Source organism: Nilaparvata lugens, chromosome 7 (genome assembly GCF_014356525.2).
Source record: "Nilaparvata lugens isolate BPH chromosome 7, ASM1435652v1, whole genome shotgun sequence".
Taxonomy (NCBI): Eukaryota; Metazoa; Arthropoda; class Insecta; order Hemiptera; family Delphacidae; genus Nilaparvata; species Nilaparvata lugens.
The window spans coordinates 19,314,943-19,340,089 of record NC_052510.1 but is presented as its reverse complement, the minus strand read 5'-3'; the positions used below and the strand labels follow the sequence as shown (position 1 = coordinate 19,340,089).

General features: G+C 34.8%; 1 protein-coding gene across 3 annotated transcripts in view; it reads right to left on the bottom strand.

The window, feature by feature from the left end:
- The window catches only part of LOC111058539, a 226,346-nt gene that overhangs the window by 140,929 nt on the left and 60,270 nt on the right, over positions 1–25,147 (bottom strand). For all 3 annotated transcript variants that reach the window (XM_039432285.1, XM_039432286.1, XM_039432287.1), the window contains one exon: positions 21,521–21,579. The gene's annotated coding sequence lies outside the window, so the exon portion shown is untranslated. The remainder of the gene's footprint in view (positions 1–21,520; positions 21,580–25,147) is intronic.

Sequence of the window (25,147 nt, the reverse complement as noted above, 5' to 3'; positions counted from 1 at the left end):
TTCTATAACGATTACAAATTTTTATGATTTTCATAAATACCACATGGAGATTTTGAATTAAATCATTTTTAGCACCGGTCAAATACTGCATTGTGATTGGTACATCCCAAGACTGTAACATGTATTATTGCGCTTAATAAAGTTAAATCCCATTTCCTTTATCTTTTTGTTTTGTTTTTTATATTTTTGTTCATGCTCATTGATATAATAAGTCTTTTTTGTGCTTTCTTAATCGTTTTTTGGTTACATTTATTTGGCATGGTTTGCTTACTAAACCCTCTGATCCTAGTCTAAGCGAATGCTGCCTAGACGCAATTAATTTGCCACAAGGTGTCTGGCTAATTTTCAAATATACGGCTCGACCGATTACTAAGGTCGCCAACTAGCTAATGTCAAAGAACCTAACCTCAAATATTATAGTTATTATATTATCAAATAATTGCAACCAGACTTTTATTTTCATTTTGCTGTTAATAATCATAGCCTTGAGAGCCGTTATTATCTAATCTCTAGACCATTGAAACCGTAACTGGTGATAACAGTTTTCAGCTTCTTGTGCTGAGACCTATCAATTTCTTTCAATATTAGTTTTTGGGGAATACCCAAATCATTTTGTTACAGTGTCTACTTTTGTTAACATTTATTTGACGTTGTAATGCATTAGATGTTCTCTTTTGCTACAATAAAACATTTATTCATTTATATATTTATATTATTATCTGGTTATGTGGTTATATTGGTATATATTTATGTTCAACGGATCTCGAAAACGGCTCTGAAGATTTTCACGAAATTTGGAACAAATTAGGTTTACGATAAGAAGATTTGATTGCATTAGGTCTCAACCCTTGGATAACTCGCTGAAGGACATTAAAAGGATAGATACAGCCTTGGAAAAACAGCTGGAAATTATGTCGTCTGTCGATACCGTAATGGAAGAGAGTGAACGAGTGCATGTGTGTGGGATCATCCAGCTGATCTCACGAGAAGAAAAATACAGCAAGAGAAACTTATTTTCGTTTATTTCTTTTTTGTAGAAAACATGTTTACTTCAGAAAGTCTAAAATAGTAACTGGATGCTGTTAGTGTAGAATAGTTCATAGTATATTAACAAATATTGTAGCAAACATAGTATATCATTCTAAATCAAATTCATAGTATATTTATTTGTAATTGATGATGTGTTTGTTTTTTGAAGTGTGAATAAATTGTTATTTTGATGAGTGATAGTAGCTTAACCTAGATTTTGATTTGGACTGTGGTAAAAATCTGAAAAGGGACAGTTTTGGGCATAGGCCTGTTGTGCCTCCTCATATAACTGTAGAAATAATTGTACGACTGAGGAAATGAATAAATAAATATAAACTCTTAATTCAATCTTTCGTTACAAATTTTCTATGCTTTTACACTCCAGAGCAAAGCTCGGTCCCCCGTTATTATGATCTAAATTGACCACTGAAGAGCTCAAGTTGGTCAAGTCCCAAACTACAACATCATATCGGTGTAAGTTATAGAACAAAAATAAACTTAGCCAACCTATTTGTATAGAGTACGTATTAAATTACATTATACGCGGATACTATTGGAAGTGAGTGGAAAACATCAATATGCAATAGAAAAAGTTCACTTCTTGTTGAAACTGAATGCTTCTGTGTGTAATGAGGTCGACGTTGGAAACAAGAATTTATCATTCAATCTTGTTGCTTCAGTACTTTCTTTCCAAAACAGAGACTTGATGAGTAACATGATTCTTGAATGAATAGAAAATGTGTTCATAGCGAAAAAGTTTTTCCTTTCCCAGAGAAACAGCAATTGCATTATGTACGCATCAAAAATCTATTCAATGAACCATTGCATCCTTGAAATTAGAAATAAGACAGATGATAGATTCAGGAGGGATGTCAATTTGCATGCATTCAGGTCTGGAAACAGTCCTCTTAATGGACGAACGCTTTCGACTCGGATCGATCACGTACCGAACGTTTGACTCATCATAGTTCCCAGTGAGAGGGAGAGAGAGTGAGAACGTTATTTGAGAATTCCAATCTAGACTTTTTTCGTGTGGTGCAGATCCGTCGCGAATGGAAAACTCCTTGACGCTCGATTGGCAGAAAAGAATGCAATTAGAAGCGACCGTTTCTGACCACGAGTCATCCATAAAATAGATTTGCTGGAATTTGACAACTAGTGAAAGCTATCGAGCTCTTTTTCCTCATATCTTTGAAACGCTTATAGGATGTGTAAGTATGAGAAGGGAGAGGGTCAGAAAAAACGTCTTGGAGTTATGACAGAAACTCTACTGCTCTCAAATAACAGAACTTACAGTTATAGTAGCAACAACAATTTACTACCTACCTCTATTGTAACAATCACAGGATTACGACCTGTATCAACCGATACCAATCTTCCAGATAATTATGTCGTTTTGATTCGGATCTTACATAATATATAGAAAAAAAATTATAAATATATATTTCTGTCTCGAACACAGGTGAATGTAGTTAGAAATAAGAATAAATCTGCCACCTAGGTTGAACAAAGTTCATCACAACTATCAACATCCATAAGGTAAACAGAACCTGCCTCAGGTCTATAGTGACAAGTAGTGTGTTTGTGACTTGATATATCTATATAATGATACATTTCTGTTGATTGTTTTCGAAAACTCTTACACTTGATAATGTAACTTTCTTGCCCATTTTTTGAAATTCGTTAATATCTGTAGTAACATTAAGCAGACTCCCAGAGAAACATTAGCTGACAAATGACTGTGGATAACTTTTCAACGACATTCCTGGCAACTAGAAACTGCAGCCTATCTTTGACAAAAACAATATTTAGCAGCAGGAAATTCGCGCTGAACCAATCACAGAGCTCGTCATGAATAGGTCTCTCAAGAGGGTCGAAATTCCCGGTTCGGCCAACATCCCACACACAGGCTTTTCTTCTCAACGCCCCAACAGGAAGTGAAGGACATCACTGTTGGTAAGGGGTAGCCGCTACAAAGACTGACTGATCATAGACCAGTAGAGACATAGAGTGCTCAGTGAGAACGACTGATCATAGACCAGTAGAGACATAGAGTGGCCACTGCAATTGAAGTGAGAGCAAAGCACACAACAGACTCGATCTTGCACAAGTGCTTTCCTGTACTTGGTGTGCTCCTGAATTCAAGCTGTAAATCAAGTCGGATGTCTGTCTGACCGTTCCAAGGCAGGTGAACTGCCAACATTAAAGTTATACACCGCACAGCAAACCTGAACCCTCCCGCACAGTTAGCAGCTATCAATTCAAGTTTACCGAGACCCCTCTTCTAGTCGCGGGGTAGTAGTAATTAATGGTTGCATGCAAATTAATTGCGCTTTGATTATGATTCATGCTGCTGAGTGCGCAATGCTATCTGGACAGTAGTGACTGATGAAGTTGGCAAAGTATGAAAATTTTGAGGAGTGTCCTTTGTGGTGACTACAATGTTTTCTAGCCAATAGATGTATGCAAATCCACAACTATATCCTCCAAAATTCAGAATAAGAGAGTATATTATCTGCTATAGCTCGTAGATTCAGGAGACAAAGTCAAAAAAGATCCTACATTATATTATTTTATTTTATTAAATTTTGGCAATAAAGAATTGAATTGAATTGAATTACAAATCACCAGAGCGAAAACAAAGGATATAAAGTTATTTACAATACTTGAAGAAAGAAGTTTTAACAGAAGGTTTGATTGGAGATGATGAGTGGGCTAGGGAGGTAAAGTACTCATACCTCTGCGTAATGAGATACTGTACATAATTTCACATAATATGTACGTAATATCAAGTATGCTACTTATCTTCAACTGAAATTTCAAAAAGAAAGATTCTTAATAGAGTCGGAACAAGACTCGATGAATGAGTTAAGACTGTAGACATAGACTACTGTTGAGACGTAATTCGGAAATGATGAATGAATGAGTGAGAGAAATCATGAAATGCTGATAACTTATCCGAACCAAATCAATCTGCATATAAAATTTACTCAAATTATCATAAAAAATATGAAGAACTGATTCTTTCGCCAATAATCCAATGAATAGAACAATTACTTGCTACTTTCACCGATGAATAGCCAAGTCATCCATATGGTTTCCATATGGAATTCCAAGTCATCCGTATGGTTTTACGTTACTGCCATATGATACGTTACTGCTCAAAAAACGATATTGAACACTCGTTGCAATGAAACAGGCTATTGTTCGCGAGTCTCTCATAAATTTCACTTTTATAGGTTGAAAGTTTCGAGATTGTTTGAAACATGAAGCAACACTCTTTCACGTTCTCCGCCGAAACTTTATTTTATCTCTCCCCGAAATAAACTTTTGATAGCCAGGTTTATGAGCTTTTTACGTCACCTGTCCTCCTAAGAAAATTTCGTAAATGGAAGCCATTTTGCAGCAGCCACCTTCTCATAACGCCATCTATCTTATTTCTGGAATTTGATGGAAGGATTAATATTGATGGGGGTGGAGTACCGATGTCAGAGATGAAGAAGAAGGGGAGTATTATATTCTTGAGGTAGGAGTTCCTGATTTTTGAGTTTAATTTGTATAGAAGAATCTCAATAAGAAATTCCAAGTGATAGGCCTACGTAATGTAAATAATAAACTATTATTGTTTACAATACGGATAAATCAGGGATTGTCTATCATGACCAGCTTTCCTATAAATAAAATGATAATGACTGGAGGAAATATCATCTCACGACAACAATGGAACTTGAAACATCCATCAAGAACTAACTTTGCAAGTGCGTTGATTGAATAAAGTTGAAAATATAAGTTTAATAGCGTTATTTGATATGTGCCATTCGCACACATTGGCACTGAGCTATAAATTTCGAATTCGAGTTTTTCAAATAACGTATATTATGTTTTTCATGGTGGAAAGGAAAAGTTTCATTTCGTATAGCGATGCAGAGATTCCAATTCCAGCCCTCGCCATTGATGAAAATTCCTGGACAGTACATCATTAGAGGCGGTGCTTAGTCACTGTGATGATGATATGAGGAAAATGGCAAGGGTTCACGGGATGAGGTGTTTAATAATTGATTCGTATCCCAGTCCAGTGCCACCAAATCTCTCCACTTGCAAAAACTACCAGGAAAAACTTCTCTCTAATGGCTGTTTGCTCTTTGCCCATTCATCTGACCACAAACCGTTTTCTTCCTTGTCCCAGTTTTCTCTCTCGTATCATCTCTCTCACACACACTCACACACAAATCCACTCTCTCTCTATCTTCTCCACATTCTCTACAGAAGGAATTGGAAAACGTAGTGGGAAAGTAATTGAAAATTGGTGATGTTCGAGCTATTGAGAAATCTCGACACAATCATTACGTTACTAATCTCTATTTTCAGAAACTGGCGGCAACTCTCAGAATCTTTTATCAGAACAGGGAAAAAGTGAAAATCCAAAATCATGGTCTGAAATGAACAATGATCGAGTTTCATTTTATTGACAACCTGGAGGTTGAGAGTTTTTACGTAAGTCAAATGGGAGGAAAATTTTTTTCTCAACAAGGAAAACTTATTTCAATTGCTGGTACAATGCATCAGTTGTTTAAAAAGAATTGATTTTGTGCTGGAAAGAGCTCTCATTCCATGATACAACTCACAACGAGAAAATATCGACAAATATTGGGAAAATGTCATGATTTAAAGCAAAGTAATAATTTTTCACACTTTTAAAATTTATCAAATTCAACTATAATCCTTAGCTTTAACCGCTGGTAGACACTGTCGATTGAAAACTATGTTTTATAGGACATTAGAATAATTGCTAAATTGCAGTCAGAATTTCCTTGAGACCAAGACGGAACAAGCTTGAAAATATAGTCAAGAGTCATGTGTTTTTTATTGTTGTCATTTTATAAACACACTACAGTATTCCAATCTTGTAATAGCTGTTCACTGAATAATCTTATTTCAACTTGTTATATTTTGGAATAGAATGAAAATTGAAACCATAAGTTTGTTTAGTAAGATTTAAGAATTCTTGTAAAATGGGGATGACAGTGAGCATCAACTGATCAAGTAAAGAAGACGTATGAAACAGCGTCTTAGTGCTTAGTTAGTAATTTTTCAGATACTTCTTTTCAAATTATCATTTTTTTCAATTCTTACAAGACCGTGGCAGAAAATTAGTAATACTGTGAATATTATTCGTTTATACTGTCAATTACTGAGATTTGCCCCAGTCATAGATAGTTTATTAGTCCATGCTAGTGAATCGGGAACACAGAGAATAGGCAAAAAAAGCTTGAAAAATATTCAAGCTTGATCCCATGCCAATTAGATGCCTTCGCTGGAGCGTGGATGCTGTTGAAGAGCACTGTGTGTTATTGTCCCATCCCTGCTAGTTATAAGAGCTAAGCAGAAATTGGTATGGTTAGAAGAGACTGCAGAGATCCATCAAATAATTTCCACAGGGAATGCAACTGATGGGACGTCCAATACTGTGGACACTTCATGAAGTGAGGAGGATATAACTATGACGACACGAGAGAGATGATGGTTGGAAATAGGGAGATAGAGAAAGGGATATTGAGGGAGAGTGTAAGAGAGAGCAGGAGAGAGATAGAATGAGATGATATTAAGAGGGCGTGAGAGAGAGGTTAGATGCAAACAACTAGACATCGGGAATTCTCCAGACATTTCCAGCTCATCCAAAAGTTTGATGGATCAGCTTGTGAGGTGTATGGTATCATATTCACTCTTTTAATAATATAAGGCCAATGATATTCAAAGACTCTTGTATGATTTTCCAGTAACCAATTAATTTCTTCACTTCTCACCAATTTTGAACCTACGCTCCGTACAATTCACCACTTCAGCGTTTTAATTTATTCAATCAGGAAAGTTAGGATTGGATCAGAGAGTATAGAATGAATAGGGTGAATAGTATAGTTTTCAGGTCGCACCTAGTCAATTTCAGGGCCTCTGACATGACTGTTACTAGGCAGACCGGACCGACGAGTCCATCCGAAACACGTAAACATGGAAGACAAATAATTTTCAGGGATTATTCATTTTTAGTTGGCTATGGCCGCACAGATAGCAGTTTTAAGCGATAAGCTTTAATAAGCAGAACTGATCATTAACTATTGAACCAGTGTTGTGTTATGAGCGTGGCCAGATAGATAGCAGGGCCGGCTCTGCTGCTCGCATGCTTGCTGCCATATCCTGCTTAAAGTTGAATCGGTTTGATTTTGCTGCTCAGTCTAGAGCGTGCTATAGAAGTGTATGATGTTTTGTGGTAGCCTGAAGAAGATTATCATGTCGTTGGATACCGAAAATTTGAGAGGATTGTGTTGTATCTAATAAATATTTCTAAGAATAATAATCATTATTACAAAAAATTGAAATACTACAGAGTAATGATAATTTTGTAAACCGTGACAACACTGGCGGCATATTTTTCAAGATTAGGCATACAATAATAATGCTCTACAAAACTTTTTTTGATGATTTGATGGACATTACCAAAATACTCAACTAACCTAAATAGACAGCACTATGCTGAAGGATTAACGCTGTATACAGCTAGGTACAATACTGCTTTCTGTTTGGCCATGCTAAACAGCGCTGCTCAATGCTTGTACACGCTTGTTACTGCTACACGCTTCAACCCGCTTTCTATGGCTTTCTATGTGGCCGTAGGCTTAGAAGAAGATGAAGGTGAACAGCAACTTTATATGTGAATATTTCCTATTTTAGTTATAATAATGTGAAATATTTCTTCTATGTTTAGTTTTGAAGCGTCTAAATTTGAAAAATCTACTTTGTGAAAATACTTGAGGACTGAATATTTTGTGGATTGAAGAACTCTAAGACTTAGACTTAAGACTATTTCGGACGGGTCGATGTCAAACGAGGCAAACGACAGAAGTGTCTTGCTACAGTCGAGACCAGCGACGGTAGTGAACTGTGACATTCGAGGCCAGCGACTGTAGAGGACTCCTGAAAAAGAGGCCTCAAATGTCACTTGCGTTAGGCGACAGTAAAGGACTCTTCAATTTTCGTACACTCCCGACAGTCGAGGCCTACGACCGTAGAGGACTGAAAAACAGTTCTCTACTGTCGCAGGCCTCGACTGTCGTCGGTCTCGACTGTCGCGCCCCCATTTCGTACTATGTGTTATCTAAATTTGGGAGAGGAATAGCAAAAGATTACTTTATTTTTCCTCTCCCTATCATTTTGATAATGTAGTTATTGTATAAATGAATAAAGAATGGAAGCACAAAATTTATATTCTATATTATTTATAGTTTACAGTTCTTTTAAGATATGGGAATGCTGTTACGATTTATCCACCATAGGATGAACATTGTTACAGAAGTTATAGTCGGAATAAAATATATAACATTAAATAATTACATTATAACGTCTTTTTGACAAGAGACGATCAAATTAGACCAGGAAATGTGAGCACAGTTTTTATTTAAAAAACGTACCCCATATTTTCCAAATGAATTGAAAACAGTAGGCAAGATTCGTTGTGAAAACACGAGAATATCATAGAAGTGGAGCGATGTGATTCATCCATCACTGGAATCCTCTCTTGTCAAGTCCGTAATCCTGCGATTTGAGATTTTACAGCCGCTCTCCATTCAGCTTGTTTCATTTTATATTCCATGCCTTTCTCATACTCATCTCACAAACTATCAACAGGCGCGAAAATTTCACTCCTGATGAAATTGTTCAACAAATATGTGTGATTCATATGTTTCATATAGTCAAACATGTAGACTTATGGATATATTTAGTGTCACCCATTTACTCAGTATCCTAGTACATACTCGGTATAAAGTTAATCATAGTTGTTGGACCGTGTGAAAGATACAATGGAGAATGCTATCATATACTTTCGTATATGCATCGCATAAGCAAACTACTACAGCTATCTGTATGGTACACATCATAAATATTAAAAAATATCAATATTGTGACATTTTAAAATTATTATTGAGACCATAAAATAAAATAAATCGAAGTTATAGAAGATATTATTATTGTCAAAGGCTAGGAAGAGTATCAAATGTACTCTTACCTGATAGCAATGAAGATTATACTTATCAACAGCTGAGACTGAGATAAGAGCACCGTTCTATACGGCATATTTTGGAAGAATTTATCTCTCTTCTGTATAGGGCTACTTGTGATATAAAATAAAGAAAATAACGGGTACGGGAAAAAAAGGGTACTGAGATTTTTATTTTCTTTATATTTGGAAGAATTATTTAAAATTATAATTTATTGCAAATAATTTGTAAATTGTTTATAGTCAACCATAAAATTTAGAGGTTACAACTTTGTTTATGTTAGTGAACAGCTGTTTTGAATGCAGTCAAGAAATTAGTCAAAATGAATTATTTGTACTACTGAACTTACGTTTCAAAACGATGATATAATTACTTCTGAAACCAATAATTATTGTAATAAGGATAAGAGTTTAAAAATAAAAATATATTTATTATTGTTAAAATAATTTATTAACGGAAATGTACAACATGTTAAATATTATAAAAGCGAGCATGATCATGGTACAAGCATTATCACTGATAAGAACTGTAATATGTATTTTTTGTTATTCATTATTGTAGTAAGAATCTCTTGTCTGAAATAAAGATATTATAATAATTATTATAGAATCAACCGCATGGACTGATGTAAAAATCTCTGTAACCTGTTCAGGCCAATCATAGGTCAGAAAAATGACACCAAAAAGGGATGATATTCAAACATGATATTCTAATTTTGTTATCAGCAACTGGAAAAGCCTTATCATATGCGGTAACACATTGTATGTTGAATAAGGAGAAATATGAAGATAATTTATTTACTAAAAAAAGGCAGATAATTTAAGTTTATTTATTGTAAAGCAAGAACACTATTCTCTTACTCATCTCTGATGTGATGTATACGTCATACTAGTTCCACCAATAGCAGAATTTCTATGCAAATTGAGTAAGACGGAATAGAACTGCTCAGCCAAAAGTTTTGAGAAGAGAGACACTTACTTCCCTTTTAATGCCTTCACCATAAAGACGTTGTTCCAAAAGTTACCATTTCCTAGTGAGATTCTTATTTGTTAAATTTATGTATTTTGATTGTTAGCCTATACCTGAGGCAATATTATTTGTTATATTTGTAAATTATTCTATCAATTGATTGCTTCCATAAATCTGAATTTTATTATTAATTTTTTGATTGGTGAAGGAAACAGTTAATTTCTAAAAACCCCACGTGCTGAAGACCGAAATTTGGACGAGCCATCGAATCTAAATTAATTCAAAGAAACCACTACACCAAGAAGGATCACGTTAGTTCTCTTTTATTTTATGGGGCCGCACCCTTCGCTTCGAAAAAGTACAGAAATTATTTCAATTTTACTTCGATAAATAAATTGGACACGTTGAAAGCGCTAATAAAATAAGTGTACTGAATTATAATTGTAAGCTTTTGTGGTCGTTTAGCTGTCCTTATCTGCCTGAACTACGACCCTGATTAAATTTCAAATATTGTAATATTTTTTTGTTAAATCTTATTATTTGGAATTTTAATTTACCTATAAAATTTTTTTAAACTTTGTAAAAGAACGTGCATGTGAGCTATCATAGCAAAAATTCAATTAAGTCTGTCAACAAAAAATTATTCAAACCTGTCTATCAAATCTTGGAACTACAGTTTATTAACTATCATTATTGCTCATTATATTCCAAATTTAATACTTTATTTCCTGCAAATTATATGCAACAATTTCCTTGCTCGACCTGTTTGATTTTGTACACTGTCTTCAATTCAGGTAATTTAAGATAATCTGAATCTAGTGTCTAGCAATTGCTACACTACGACTTATACTTGCAAAAAATATTATTCTCATACAGCTAGTCATTGAACAAATCAAGGGTGTGCAAGAGTTTATGCCTCCCGCGATTTGGACTATTATATTGAATCTTATACTGGATCTCTCAGCCTGGTGTTCTACAGTATTCATCCACACACTTGAGATTACAACACCGAGGACTCAGTGTAAAATTTTTACATGTGTGACGTCTCCATCTGGGGCATTGCTCAAGTAATAAACCAGGAACCCCCCAAGGAGCGTTACAATATTCAAACAATTGTTTTTTTCTTGTACAGTTTAACATGTTTGGTGTTTCTGAAAGGCGCCCAGTCTTCATGGGAAGAGTTTTGAAGGGTTTAGATCTAAAGGTTCTTGAAAAAAAAAACAATAAACCATGATCAGTGTCCAATACAACACCAATACTATTTTATTTGATACTGTTTCAAGATGAGTTGGAAGTCACTATCGCATCAATTTTTGATCATATTCAACTTCACAATCATCAAGGGATCATCACTTCAAATAGAATTCTATAACTTCCTCTAGTTGAATTTAGATAGCCTAATATTAAATTTTAAACCACTGAGTCTGTGGTCGAAAATATCTTACAGACATCCATAGTGAGAATGCAAATCATCTCAATTCAAGTTGGATACGTCGTATAATTTATTTTTTTTTATTTAGCGAGGAAGTGAGTTAACAATTAATTTGTAGAGTATATTATAAATACTGGAGAAAATAGCCTATTTTTCACTGCAACATCGACTTTCTAGCTATGATGTCAACTGGAGGTTTTCAAGGAAAAAATTAATTGATTCAACACTACTGATCCTTGTTCTCAATTACCCAAGGACAATCAACACTCATGCGTACAAAAGCTATCCCACCATTCACGCGAACTCATCAGCTCTTCAACATCCAATTCTCCCACATGCAACCAATTCTCAGACAGCAATCTGTCATCAACAGAACGACTTTAACACTTGATTTCAAGAGGAGTGGTACTTCTTCATTAGTTCTATATTCCTCCAAATTTTGTTCAGAAAATGCAGCTGTGTTTGCTTTTGATTTTTCAAAGGTGAATGCTCACACAATATTATGTTTGCGGATGATGATGATGATGACGAGTGGAGATGAAAATATCTCCAGGTAAGGAGATATTTGAGCTCTAGGTGACTTCCGAACTTTCCTTTTCTTCTTTCCACGATCTCTCGTTTTTTGTTGGTGAATTACGCCGTATGTGAACGGATTTTCAAGAAGGAATAAAAACAAAATGAAGACTCTTTTCAGGCAAGAATGTTCGAAGGAAGCTAAGCAGGAAGTAAGGAAAACAAGAAGCACTGTTTGACAACGAGAAGAATGCCTCTGGGCTTTTTTGGTGCTGACTGGCTTTATTATGCGTTTCCACAACAAGCCATTCTCCAAATGTAGCATGTCACTCGTCAATTCGTAGGGTGTAGTTCGCTTTTGTGGTTCCCTAGCCAAGCAAGCTGAAAATCTTCATGTGTAACGCAATTTCTCAATAAGCCCTTCAACAATGTGTTGAATGAAGTAACTTGAATAGTTGTTGCGGAATGTGATGTTACTTGAAAAAAGTTCCTCGATATTCTTATTAGTTTCACAATGAATTAATTTCTCATTAGACTTGAATACAATTACTCCTATCAGAGTACATCTTCTACAGTAGTGATATATGGATGAAGAAATAAAAATATACAAGTCTATATTTCTGGTCAAATCAAATAATATAAAATCAAATAAAATTTATTCACCATTAACAACAGTGTTACAAGAAAATAAATACATATTTTTTGTTGAATAATTGGCGTGGCTGGAAAAAGAGATCTTGTGCTCTAGCCACTAGTTCAAACATTCCTCGTTACATTTAACATGATTTTAGAATTAATACAGCTCTTATTATAAAGAAAACATAAAATAAAGAAACATCAAGACCAGAACAATACAGAAAGATAAATCAAATAAACAATCATATAATTGATGAAATATTATTAATCATATAATACCAAGACACTTCAAATATTCACTAGCACTAGTGCACTAATAGCACTAGAATTTCAAAACAGATTAGTGGACATTTGCGTACTTCAATGAACATATTAATAACATCGAACATAATTATTTTAGAAAAATTGAAAAATATATTTCCTTTATCGATTGAGAATTTTAAAGTAATAATTCATTTCCACCCATTCAATACAGATATTATAAAACCAACACAAGCCAATTTAAAAACAATAAAGAATGTCCAACGATGAGATATACATACAATACGAGAAACTACAAAACAATTCTAGAATTGAAAGTCAAGGTATTAAACTACACTGGATTTAAACAACTGTTCATACAGGGAAGAATCATTTACTTGTAGTGGATTTCTCATTAAGTTCAAAAAACTACAATTGTTTGAAACATGCTAAAATAAATTCAATGTCAACTTTAAAAGGAGTTTTCTAAGTACATCCAGTGAAAGTAAATGTCTTTGTTTGAAAATTTCCACACCTCAATAACAAAACCAGTAACTCTAAGTGGCTTTCCATCACTCCTAGCTGAGTTCCCTCAGTCTCCAGGGAGGTTAGGGGGTAGACTACTGTCTGAAGCAGTTAAAAGTTCCAAGATTTTCCTTGGGAAAGAAAGCCTGTCTGAATTTTGTCACCAGACCGGATTTTATGGGCTGGGGGCGTTTGAGTAAAAAGCTCTGGGAGTAAGGGGGCGTTTATACAGTCCCACAGCAGACAGTCACCCATCTCACAAAGCCCTAAATCAATGCTTTCCGTGTGCTTTATTTTCGTGTGGTGACTGGTGAAAAACAACGCGTATGCTTCAATCGAATGGGAAATCTCACTCACTCTCAACAAGAGCGAGCGCACATGAGAAATGTCCACGTTGAATATTGGTCTTGACCAACAGCTAGATAGAAAACGCTTCGATCCACACCAAATTCAGTTAGCTATCAGTTTTTTCCCTTCAACCGTTTGTGTGTCAAATTCCGTCTGTCGAAGTCATATTTCCGTGAAAGAATTGATATGGTTGAAAGTCCTTAATATTTTTAATCCTTATAGTCCTTAATAAAAAATAATAGAATAATAGTCTTGACATCGGAGAACTCTCATTTCTCCGATAGAAAACTCACAGTTTTTCATGAAGGAACATAATTGTATAAAGCATATAATTATCTTGCACATTTGATTAGAAACTCTGATAACAATTCCAGGAGAGATGAAAAATTTTAAAATTCATATTCTCTGAATAAGGAAATTGGTGAGTTTTCATTCAATTTTGCTTTTCCCTATTTAGTTTCATTTATATTTTGAGATCAATTCCGTCTACCTGAGTGAACTTCTTATATAATTTATGATAAATAATCTAATCATTTGGAATACACTGAAAAACAACTGGTCAATCTATAACCAAATCAATCTATATCTAACCAATTTTGAGGCAACTAGGTTTGAGTCAGCACTGGATAACATTGCAACAGATCTGAATCCTACACTGTTCTCTGTTGGGGTAGACCGGGTTGCATTGAGTGACCATGATGCTTTATGCTTCCATGTTAAACCATGTTAACAGTATAGTAGCGTCCTAAAAACAGAAAAGAAAATCTCTAATAGCCCGTTTTGTTGAGACGTTCACTAAATACTGAGCTAATATTTTCGCGCTATTGGGGGATGCAGATGACAACTAATTATTCCAAGCAATCGCTCTCACAAAGGAAATGTAAATTACAGTCCCATTCCTGTCAGTCGAGAAGCGTTCTATTTACTTTGGTAGCTTGGAGGCTTGCTCAATGACCGTAGTATGTACTGGTAACTGTAGAAATGTGTACATTGTAGTAGATGACATGTCATTCCATCAGTAGCACTGACTGCTTTCAGAAACACAGCAATGGATCGATCTCTTGTGCTATGCTGTAATGTTTACCTGATGGAAGAAGGTACGGGTCTTGAGCAAATTTGACGCCTTTGTCAAAGAGACGAAACTGTCAACTGTTTCAATACGTTTTCATCCTTACATCAAAATGTTTGAAAACAGTTGTTTATTGTCGATTCACTGTGAAAATTTGGATAACATGATAAGGATGGTTCGCCTATAATAAGCGAACAGGGAAATATTGATAGTTCATTAGCTATAGAAAATCTTGTTGGTTATTTAGAGTTATGTAATTTGCGACAGAAAATGTTATGTTATTATTTTTTATTTGCGAGTGTGTTAGAATCTAAAAGATTTTTTTATATTCTCTGATGGTTGATTTCGATCATATCGCAGCTCAATGCAAGGTGATACCACCAATTCCAGCGAAGAGTGAACTCTATATATTCATGTATTATTATTTATTCATTCGTTGGAGAGAAAGAGCAAGAGAAGAGTATCTCTATCATATTATAAATGTGTGAAAAAAATATTTTTGATATAATTTTGCCCTCAATTAATATTGAAGGCTGAACCAATGGGTCATACTTTCACAAAAAATATTCTTATCAAGTGAAAATATAATAGCTTATTAGTCTAACTAGGTGCTATAATGTAATGAAGAACAATATTATCTATAGACAATGCATGCATTTCAGGTAAAAGCAAAAGGCATCGTCCAAAAATTCTTCGAACACTAATTTAAAATACACAGTCTGAAAGCCTAAAAGTATGTAGTTGTATGTAAAAATACAATATAAGGAATGTCAAATTTATATTTTTCCATCATTTAATAAAGTTTTCTGTGCTCGGATATCAGTGATTTCATTTATTTTTAAATCTCTGTGATTAGATTGAAAAGTAATTTCTCCCATAACACTAACATCTAACAACAATAATAGACGATATTGATGAAACCAATAAAGAAAATTTATCAAGTACATGTCAAAATGTATATACTGATAACACGACATGTGAGTTTGTATGCCGTGAAGGTCAATATCTGAAGGCAAAGTGTGTTTCACTCTGTCCATGTGAAAGGAAGAGGATCCGTTTTGCACGAGTGTGTACATTGCAAGGAAGCGATCTTCATGATGAAAATTACACTTTGGGCACAGCTCAGAGTTCAGAGAACGGGACGAGAGTGAGAGAAGGTGAAAGACAGAGAAAAAGAGTGTGCGAGAGAGTGTTAGTTTGGTTTTGAGGGGGTAGAAAGAGAGAAATACCCATTGGCAATTTGAACGGATACATTTAGTGGAAAGATGAAGTGTGGTTCTAATCAAATTTGTGCCTCAATTTCATTGCGATAGTCTTCCTATCTCGTGATCAAAGAGCAAACAAAAGTTTGCCTTTACTTATAGGCAGAGGGCAGTCGACCCAATCTATCGGAAAATGTTTCTGGAAATAGGTCAAGTGTTTGCTGCACCAATGTTAAGAGTGTCCTTATACCTGACCGGAAATCAGGAGGAGCCGGGTTTGATTCCATATTCCAAGCAACTTATTATTGTTGTTTAGTGGAGTGTGCCTGACCTTTTAAAAGATAATAAAACGATAATTTGGAATGAAATTTAGAATTTGGAAATAGGCCGACACATCTATACTTAATGGGTTCACCTGACTCTATACTTAATTCATGCAGGTGAACGGGCTAGAGTCAAGAAAATTTCAATAATTAATCTTGCCATGCATGATTCAATAGGTTTCTACTAAACCTAATACTACTCTTTGGAATCTTTAAAAATACAAAAAAATTCAATAGACATTGGCAACTAAAATCAGACAAAGGAAACAACAATTATTTCATGTTACTCTGTTGACATTCTTCATCTGATTTGGGGGCGCATTACTATCCCTCGTTTAGATAGCAATACGTCACAAAACCAAACAATATCAGTCATGAAATAGCGAATTAGTTTTAACATGAAATTACTCAAGAAAGAATAGCCCGTTGAACCCAAATTTCGTCGATAATAACCCATATAACCCATTTCTTAAATTTGGAATCCCCACTTTTGATTGACCTTTCTTGAATGAACCTTTGTTTCACTACACTGCACTTTCGTTGGTCTGTACGTTGCTTTATCGTCGAGGTTGCAGTACCTTGTTTTTGGCGGTGAACCTTTATCGGTTGAATTTGGCTTGACGGCGACGTCATCTTACGTCCCTAGACCTGCCATCTGAACGGGTGTCTTGAAGCGGTGTTACATAAAGTTGCGGAACCAAAGGGGTGGTACATGAAGTTGGTTTGGGGTCACACATGAACCGCTGTAAATAAATGTATTACAGCATTGATTTCTAACTCTTCCTACAATTCATCAGAAGCTAAAACAGGAGTTATCTATTGATTACAGATTATTTAAATTCTCTCATACTATTTGAATCCTCATTTTATATAGATTTTCATATTTGAACTACTGATTCTCTGTATCAGAACTAATGGATCTTCCTTCACAAATAGCTCAAAAGTTCGGGTATAATTTAATAAATTAGCGTTCAGTTGAAAGCTTTAACGCTATGAGAAAACACAGTCAGAAAAATATAAAACTTTAGCAAGTCTTAAACTCAATATGAACATAATCTTAAAAATGTCATTCCAATTTAAAGACTATCATCCTGACTTTCAGCAATACTCTACAATAATATATCTTCAGAAACAATAACTCAAATGTAACATAACTGAAAACTTTCTTCTCTACTTTCTGTACGTAGTTCTTCAGAAAAAAAATTATAATTGTCTTCCATCACTAATAAAATCAAAAGAACTATTCTCAATCAATATTATTAAATTGAACAATAACAGGCTTTGTTGTCACAATCTTCTGATGGAAGTTTCAATTAATAAAATTTCCTTAATTATATTCTAACCTTATTCCTTATTTTACGTACCTTAGCAGTTATTTGAAGATACAATTATTCCTACATGATGAAGAAACACAATCAAGCTTATCAGGACATGGCACTACTAGAAAATTGCAACTTTAATAAAAATAAAACTAACTCCTACATTAATTAATAGTCTAATATTATAAACTTGCCCAAAAAGGGCGAAACAAATCGACTACATCTTCACTCTCGTAGTGCTCCAAGCAAAGTGTCCTACGAAACGTAATCTGGTCTCTCGGCTGGGGAATCGCCCCACTACTGTATTTAGAAACAGGTCTCCTATTGGGTGAAGGGAATCAATTTGACCAATCGTCGCGTGGCTTCCAGAGCCTTAGGACCAAATAGTAACTGCAAAATCACTAGTTTGTTATAATTGTAATCCTTGCTGTTTTCCAACTTATCGCACTCTATGTCGCGACAGGAAGGCTAAGTTTTAGAGATAATTCCATAATCTACATTCCTCGACAACTCGGAGCCACAATTTTTAAATATCTATCCTGGGAAACTCGAAGTCATGGCCGTTCATAATAGAGAGAGAAAATAATCTATTTTGCTAACTCACAATAATTGCTCTAGTCTATTGCGTATTCAATTTACCATTATAACTTGGGAAAAGGCCTGAATTAAAAATAGTGCTCGGCACAGGAGCTCATAGAATATTCTAGCTGTTCAATATGTTTCTAACATTCGCAGTCGCATAAAGTAGCCTATTTTTCAAAGTATTGAGTTTCTAGAGGAAAGCGATAAGGATTTTTGTTCAATAATGATAATAATTTTCAGCGATTAGAATTAACCAAAAACCTTAGCATTTGCTACAAGCGTGTAATTTTGCATGTCAAATCAACTCCTATCTATCAATGACCGCCCATTCTATGACTACCAAATAATACCAACTGCATGTTTAATACACAGAACGCGAACAACAATAGACTTATCAGGTTATAGTGCATTTATTGTAAATAGTATGAAATGTAATCCGCAAAAGCTTGCGAGGTCCAGATGCGGATTTATGATTTGGTCGTTTGAGAGCTTATAATATGATTCCAAATTTCAACAAATGAACTGTAATTAGCCTTTTGTATTCGTGTAATCTCATTCAGATCTAGCAAACCTCAAAGATATGATTCTATATGAAATCTCGCAGTGTTCCATGAATCACACATTGTTTGCTGACCTACATCTGCAATAGTCACATAAATTATAAGCTGCATTCTGCTTTACAAGCTTCACATTGATTCATACCAGCTTTACATTAATCCATACAAGCTCTGGTCAAATTCACCTGCATTTACGCCATTATTCATGCGGCATTCATAGAGTAATCCGTTTGGGTGATATTTGAAGTTCAAACTCGAAATATTGTTCATTGTAAGGGTATTCTGCAATGTACATCTCTACAGCGGTGAAACATTAACATTAACCTTGACAATGGCTACTTTGAAAACATGACGATATGTCAGCCTGGAGATTTGCATCGTTGTCAACAAGTTTTTAGCTGAACTTAGTTTGTCATTTGAGATTTCGCTTCTATGAAGCCTCTCTTTCTCTGTGAATGGTTCATGCACACATCAAGCGACTGACAGGTCTCTTAACTCAAAACTCGTGTTCTATCAGGCTTTCAACGAAAGATGGAGGTCGGTGCACTGCGTGGCACAACACAAGGCCCGCTTTCAACCCTTTTCGAAATGGCCTTGTTCATTCCTCGCGATCATAACTCAAAGCTTCGCCAGTCCCAGCCTCACCCGCTCAAATCCTGCTACAACTCAGTCACTGCACCGAACTCCCACTAACTCATGCTATTTCCTATTCTCTTTCTCTTCCCCTAACGCATGCTATCTTCCTTTTTTCCTCACTACATCCCTCTCTCGCACACACACACACACACTTTCTCACTTCTGCAATGTTAGTGATCAAATATTTTGCTATGATATCAATTATATTCTTAGGATAGCTGCTAGATAGTGATTGGAGCAATTTTTTTATTTTTTATAATTATTTTTTATAGAGTTTTTCTATTCATTATCACTTTCAAGTACATATTGAAATTTTGATATTACTTGATTTTTATAGAAGTCAATCAGTTCAATTTTTATCAAATTGAACCACTGATATTAGCCTAACAAAGTAGCATCATTTCCTAAGACTGTACAATATTCACAGTGAACTTCCTATACTAGACTTCTTATATTGCCATTGCACTGGTAAAAATGATAATCAAGTTATTCTGTAAAGTTCTGTTGTATTATAAGATTTAAATACAATATGGTGACCTCACAAACTTCGTGAGGCCTCACAATTCAACTTAAAAATTTAACTGTCGAACTGGGAAATTTCATCCATGCTTTTTCAGGGGAATTACATCTTTTTCAGATTTCAAATACTTTGAGGTCTTATTTCTTTTTGTTACATAATCGAATTACTATTTTTAAGGAAATGTAACATTCACTTCACATTACTTGGTAATGAATTTTTTGACTTTGGTAAAACAAGTGTCCTATTTGTATTTTAACTCGATAATTAATTGGCCGCTATCAGTTGGCTACTAATTCACTTCACTACTTATTCTTTTTTCACTTATCATACTTTCTCTCGCTATGACTCTCTTTACCACTCCTTTACACTCACTCATCCTCTCTTCTCCATACACACGTTCTTTCTCTCTCACACAGTGACTGACCCAACTCATAGCATGAGATCTAGTATTAGTCCACTGTAGCAGCGTCATCATCCACGTACTGTAGTAAACCCTTTTGGCATTCTTTCCCTTCCCTATATACTATACTGGTCAATGCAACCCCTTGCTAACACTCTGTCATAGTCTCTCTCTCACTGGCTCCTTCTCCCTTTGTGAATGGGATTCATTCATGATGTATGTTATGGAGACCCCAGACTCTAGCCGAATAAAAGTGCGCTAATAAGTGGGGAGCATTGTTTACTCCATTCATGTCAATGACATCATTGGTTTGATTTGTTGAGAGCACTAACCCTTTGTTGAATCTTGATAGGTAGTTATTATTTTTTTATGAGTCATCTGCTCTATTGGATATCGTATATTTGGAAGTTAGGATTTCTCGCGATGGTATTTGAGGAGTTTTCCCTTTGTGAGGTCCGCGTTATAATGACAGTATTCGATTTAGATTGGTGTTGCTATCCTTGTCTATCATTCGGCAAAGCAGATAGCGCTATCCTAGCTCCGCAAACGTTACAAGATAGTTTTTCATCCATGTAGAAATATTATTTATTAACAGAATATATAAAATCTATTATTGAATCATTAAGGAATATATTTTCTTAACGAATAAAATATAAGAGATTATTTTATACAAGACTTATTACATCAGATATACCGGAACAGCTATTCTCTATAGAAGGCAGTATCAAGGTAGAGAATTGGCAAAGCTGCTCTTCAATATTTCTCCAATGCAATTATAACTATGGAGAAAAAAGGTACTATAATTCTATTTTATGAATGAAAATGAGTAGCCCTGAACTCATACATTTCAAGAAACTATAGAGAAACTCTTTCATCTTTTCAATTCAGAAACGATTTAGCTGATTCATGCATATTTCACATTTATTTGAAACTATTCGATATGACAAAGTGGAAAATTGAAAATATTTGATTAAACAATTTTTGCGTTATGAATGCGAATACATATTAGATCCGTGAAAGTATTTCTGTCTTCCATTCCACTTAAAACAAGTGATGAAAATCACTTCAATTGATAGTTATAATGAGTAAGGTTGAAAATTCAGTTCAGTATTCCTTACTACTAATTAATTAATATTAACACTGATGGAACATGAAATATTTTGACTTACCTAGAAGAATAAAAGTGATTCAACTGGATTTCATTTATGGTTGTTGGCATACGGAATTCCTGAAACGCAATAAAAAAATATGAGTTTACTTTGAATGTTGAAAAGTGTAAAATCTACTGACATTACTAACAGTAATCTATATAATTATTCATGAATTGAAGAATTCGTAGTTGAGTGCAATGAGTTCTATGTTTTACAGTTCACTCGTTATAATAAACTGAAAGTTTACATTCCAAGTGGTTGTAATCAAGTTATTCTATTAAAACTCTACTAATAGAATTTTTAAGAGTACTTATATCAACTAATGCGATTATTCGTACAAAACCGCTCCTTATGTCAGTATGTTCAAGATACTGAAGAGACTTGTGAAGGAACTTGAATACAGCTAATCTAGTTCACTCAATGAAGAACTGTGATTGATATGTCTAAAAGTTGGCGTCCAAGCTAGATAAAGCAAGGCTAGTCACACCGTCCCATTTTATTATGTTTCAGGCTGGATACCTATTTTGCGACCATTACGTCGCCATTTTGACCGACAATCCCGTTGTGGGGGATTTGTGGGGGTGTAAGGGAGTAGGATAAGCCTTCACGCCAATTAAAAGCGACTACATGGAATCTATTTGAACGCGCGAGAGAACACATACACTGTAAAGTTCGAATTTTAATTAAGCCTCAGTCATGGTTTGCACTGATTTACAACTCTGTATATATTTCAACAATGGACGGCGGGCGGCAAGATTAAAATTGGGCTGCAGAATATGGCCGCAATGAGAGCTCAACGATAAATATTGCATGACACGGATTTGCTCAGCAGATGAGATCATTCTGTTCGTCTCTCCCCGAAACCAAAGCTACGAGTATAGAAATCGTCGCCTACACCTATTCCATACTTTCAATACAACGTATGTATAGATATGCACCTAAAATACACGGTGTATATAATGAGATACATAGATATGCTATGTCAAATTTCAATAATATGAGACAATCCCAAAATAAAATGCCATTCAGTTTCACATCCTTACTAATAATGCTTAGATATTCGTATCCGTGAAAAATGTAGTCTATATGATTGTATAGAATACAAATATATATGTTGAGTACCTATACAATTTCAAATCGTATTGAACTTACGAATATTCTCAATAACTCAAAAACTTCCCCCCCCCCAAACATCCATTATTCAGATGAAGACGAAATTTCCCCACCTGTTATCAGATTGGTATGCTTTTTGACTTTAAAAGCGATATAACATCATGATGAATTGAATTCATGATCGAATTTCAAAGCATTGTTAAGGAGTAAGTAGGCTGAACACAGTTTTTTATGTTGTTTGGGAAAAATTCAGTAGCCTAATTCCAATCACAAACAGAATACTGTATATTACTATGGAGTTGGGAACAACTATGGTGTTAGATAAAAACCCATTCATGATGTAGATGCATTAATTGGGCTTGAATGGAATTCATAATTGTTTACATTTTTTGAACGAGCGTAGCGAGCTCTTACTGATGACTACAGCCTTGAATCGTTTTTGGTTTGTGAGTGTGTGAGTGTGTATATGTAGAGCTTGTATGCTCGAAGATTAATTTGGATTGAGTTCATCATTCAACTTGGAATTTTCAACACATACATATTCTTTGAACAACTATTCAGATAAGGTGGTTGGCAAACGAATCAATTTGTGATTTCGGAGGATATAAAAGGATAACAGTGATACCATTGTATCCAATCAGGACTTACGTTTGTAAAAGTGCTTAAACGGGAAAAAGCGTAACCAGTTTATCAATGCCTGAAACTTATATAGGTGCGTACAGATTTACGCGCCGCGAACACGAGAAATTCACTTATCAGCTGATGCAAAGCTTTTTATATCTGTATCTTACTGTTTCTGTACAAATACAGATATAATCAGATAATGAAAAGTGAATTGCTCGTGTTCGCGGCGCGTAAATCTGTACACACTTTGTGCGTACAGACTTATGCACAATGAACACGCGCATTTCACTTTCCTCCAGCTGATGATTTTAGATCTGTATCTTACTGTTTCTGTACAAATACAGATATAATAAGCTGTCCATGAGCTGATGAGGAGCGAAATGCTTCTGGTCGTGGCTCATAAGTCTGTACTCACCTATAGACGAAAGGTGATTTATTTGGTGTTCGATTGAATAAGAATGAATCACATCTAATGCATGGGTAGCTTAAAATCTGTAATATTACTCAAAGATAAATTAGAAAATTGATTGATTCGATGAAATGGATTGAAACTCAGTTTCCAATTTCAATTCATTCTAGAGTAATCTGAAATAGGAGAATGCTTCAACAAACTTTAATAGACAGAATTGCAAAGACGAAAATGTAATCGAGAAACATTGACAAAAAGCTTCAATGTTTCTATGAAAAAATAATAGGTATGACTCCTCTTGTTGCACTGTGCAATAGTCCAATACTTTTCACGATGAGAATTTCCAGCTCTTCTTGTGAATTTGTTGCTGAATTGATTTTGAAATAAGCTTCCAACTTGATTTGCTTTGTTCTTTAACATCGTTCAATGAGAATAAAGCTTTGCGAAATGGATTGGCTCGTGTTTCTCCTCACTCTTTCATTCACTCACTTTATCTCCCTTTCCATTTTTCTTGATGTCCACCTGCCATCAAGCAACAAAGACAAGAACGACAAAGTAGTCAAAAAGGAGGATTCCATGCGGAAAATTCTCCATCATAAATTTGCAGGAAAATATCTGTTTTCGAGATAAAAATTATATCTTCCCCTGTGTGCCCCAGACTACGCTACTGCACTTGCTTGCCAATTAGCATTGTGGCAGTAAACTGATTACAAGAGGCCCCAATTTTCCTTAGTCTCATCCTCTCTACTCCTGTATTGTTTCAGTAATATTTTGTGCCTAATCTTATTCTGTAGGGGAGCTGTTGCTTTATAATTGAATTCAGTAGACCTGGGCCTTCTGAATATGATTCACATCTCTCACATTTCTGAAAGGACAAAATAAAATAACGGGCTCAACAAATAATTGTCTAGGAAATTTGATGCGAATGAGAAACATCAACCAATGATTCCTGTACTGGATTGTTTTGAAAATTCACCAAGACCAAACTGAGAAAGTCATAAATTCATTGCATACTCAAAATCTAAGTTACAAAAATATTATTCGATGTATTCGATGAATCTCTCATCCTCTTGAGCAACATATATGCCTTCTTTTTCAGGAATGAACACATACATACTAAAAAAATATGCTTCTCGGACGGAACCCATGTGTACTGCAAATGTTAATTAATTGTTGCACTCTCCGATCTGTAAGACGTAATATTATTACGTTTTATTAGTGTTGGTTTATTTCAAATTAGTGAAAATCAACTCTACCTCTATCTATTGATTGTCAATATTGATTATCCATCGATGAAAAATCAATAGCATTATCAATTATTCATAGTTTCACAACTTGAATGCAAATAAACAGATGAACCTCTCAATTCTTTTATAATTTTCATTTCGTATGTCTGTAGGTACTCTGAAAATGTTCAATTCTTTCCCCGTTAGGAACTAATCCTCCATTTCTTGTTCCAAATCAAATTCCTTCATCCATCCGGATTATTAATTATTCAT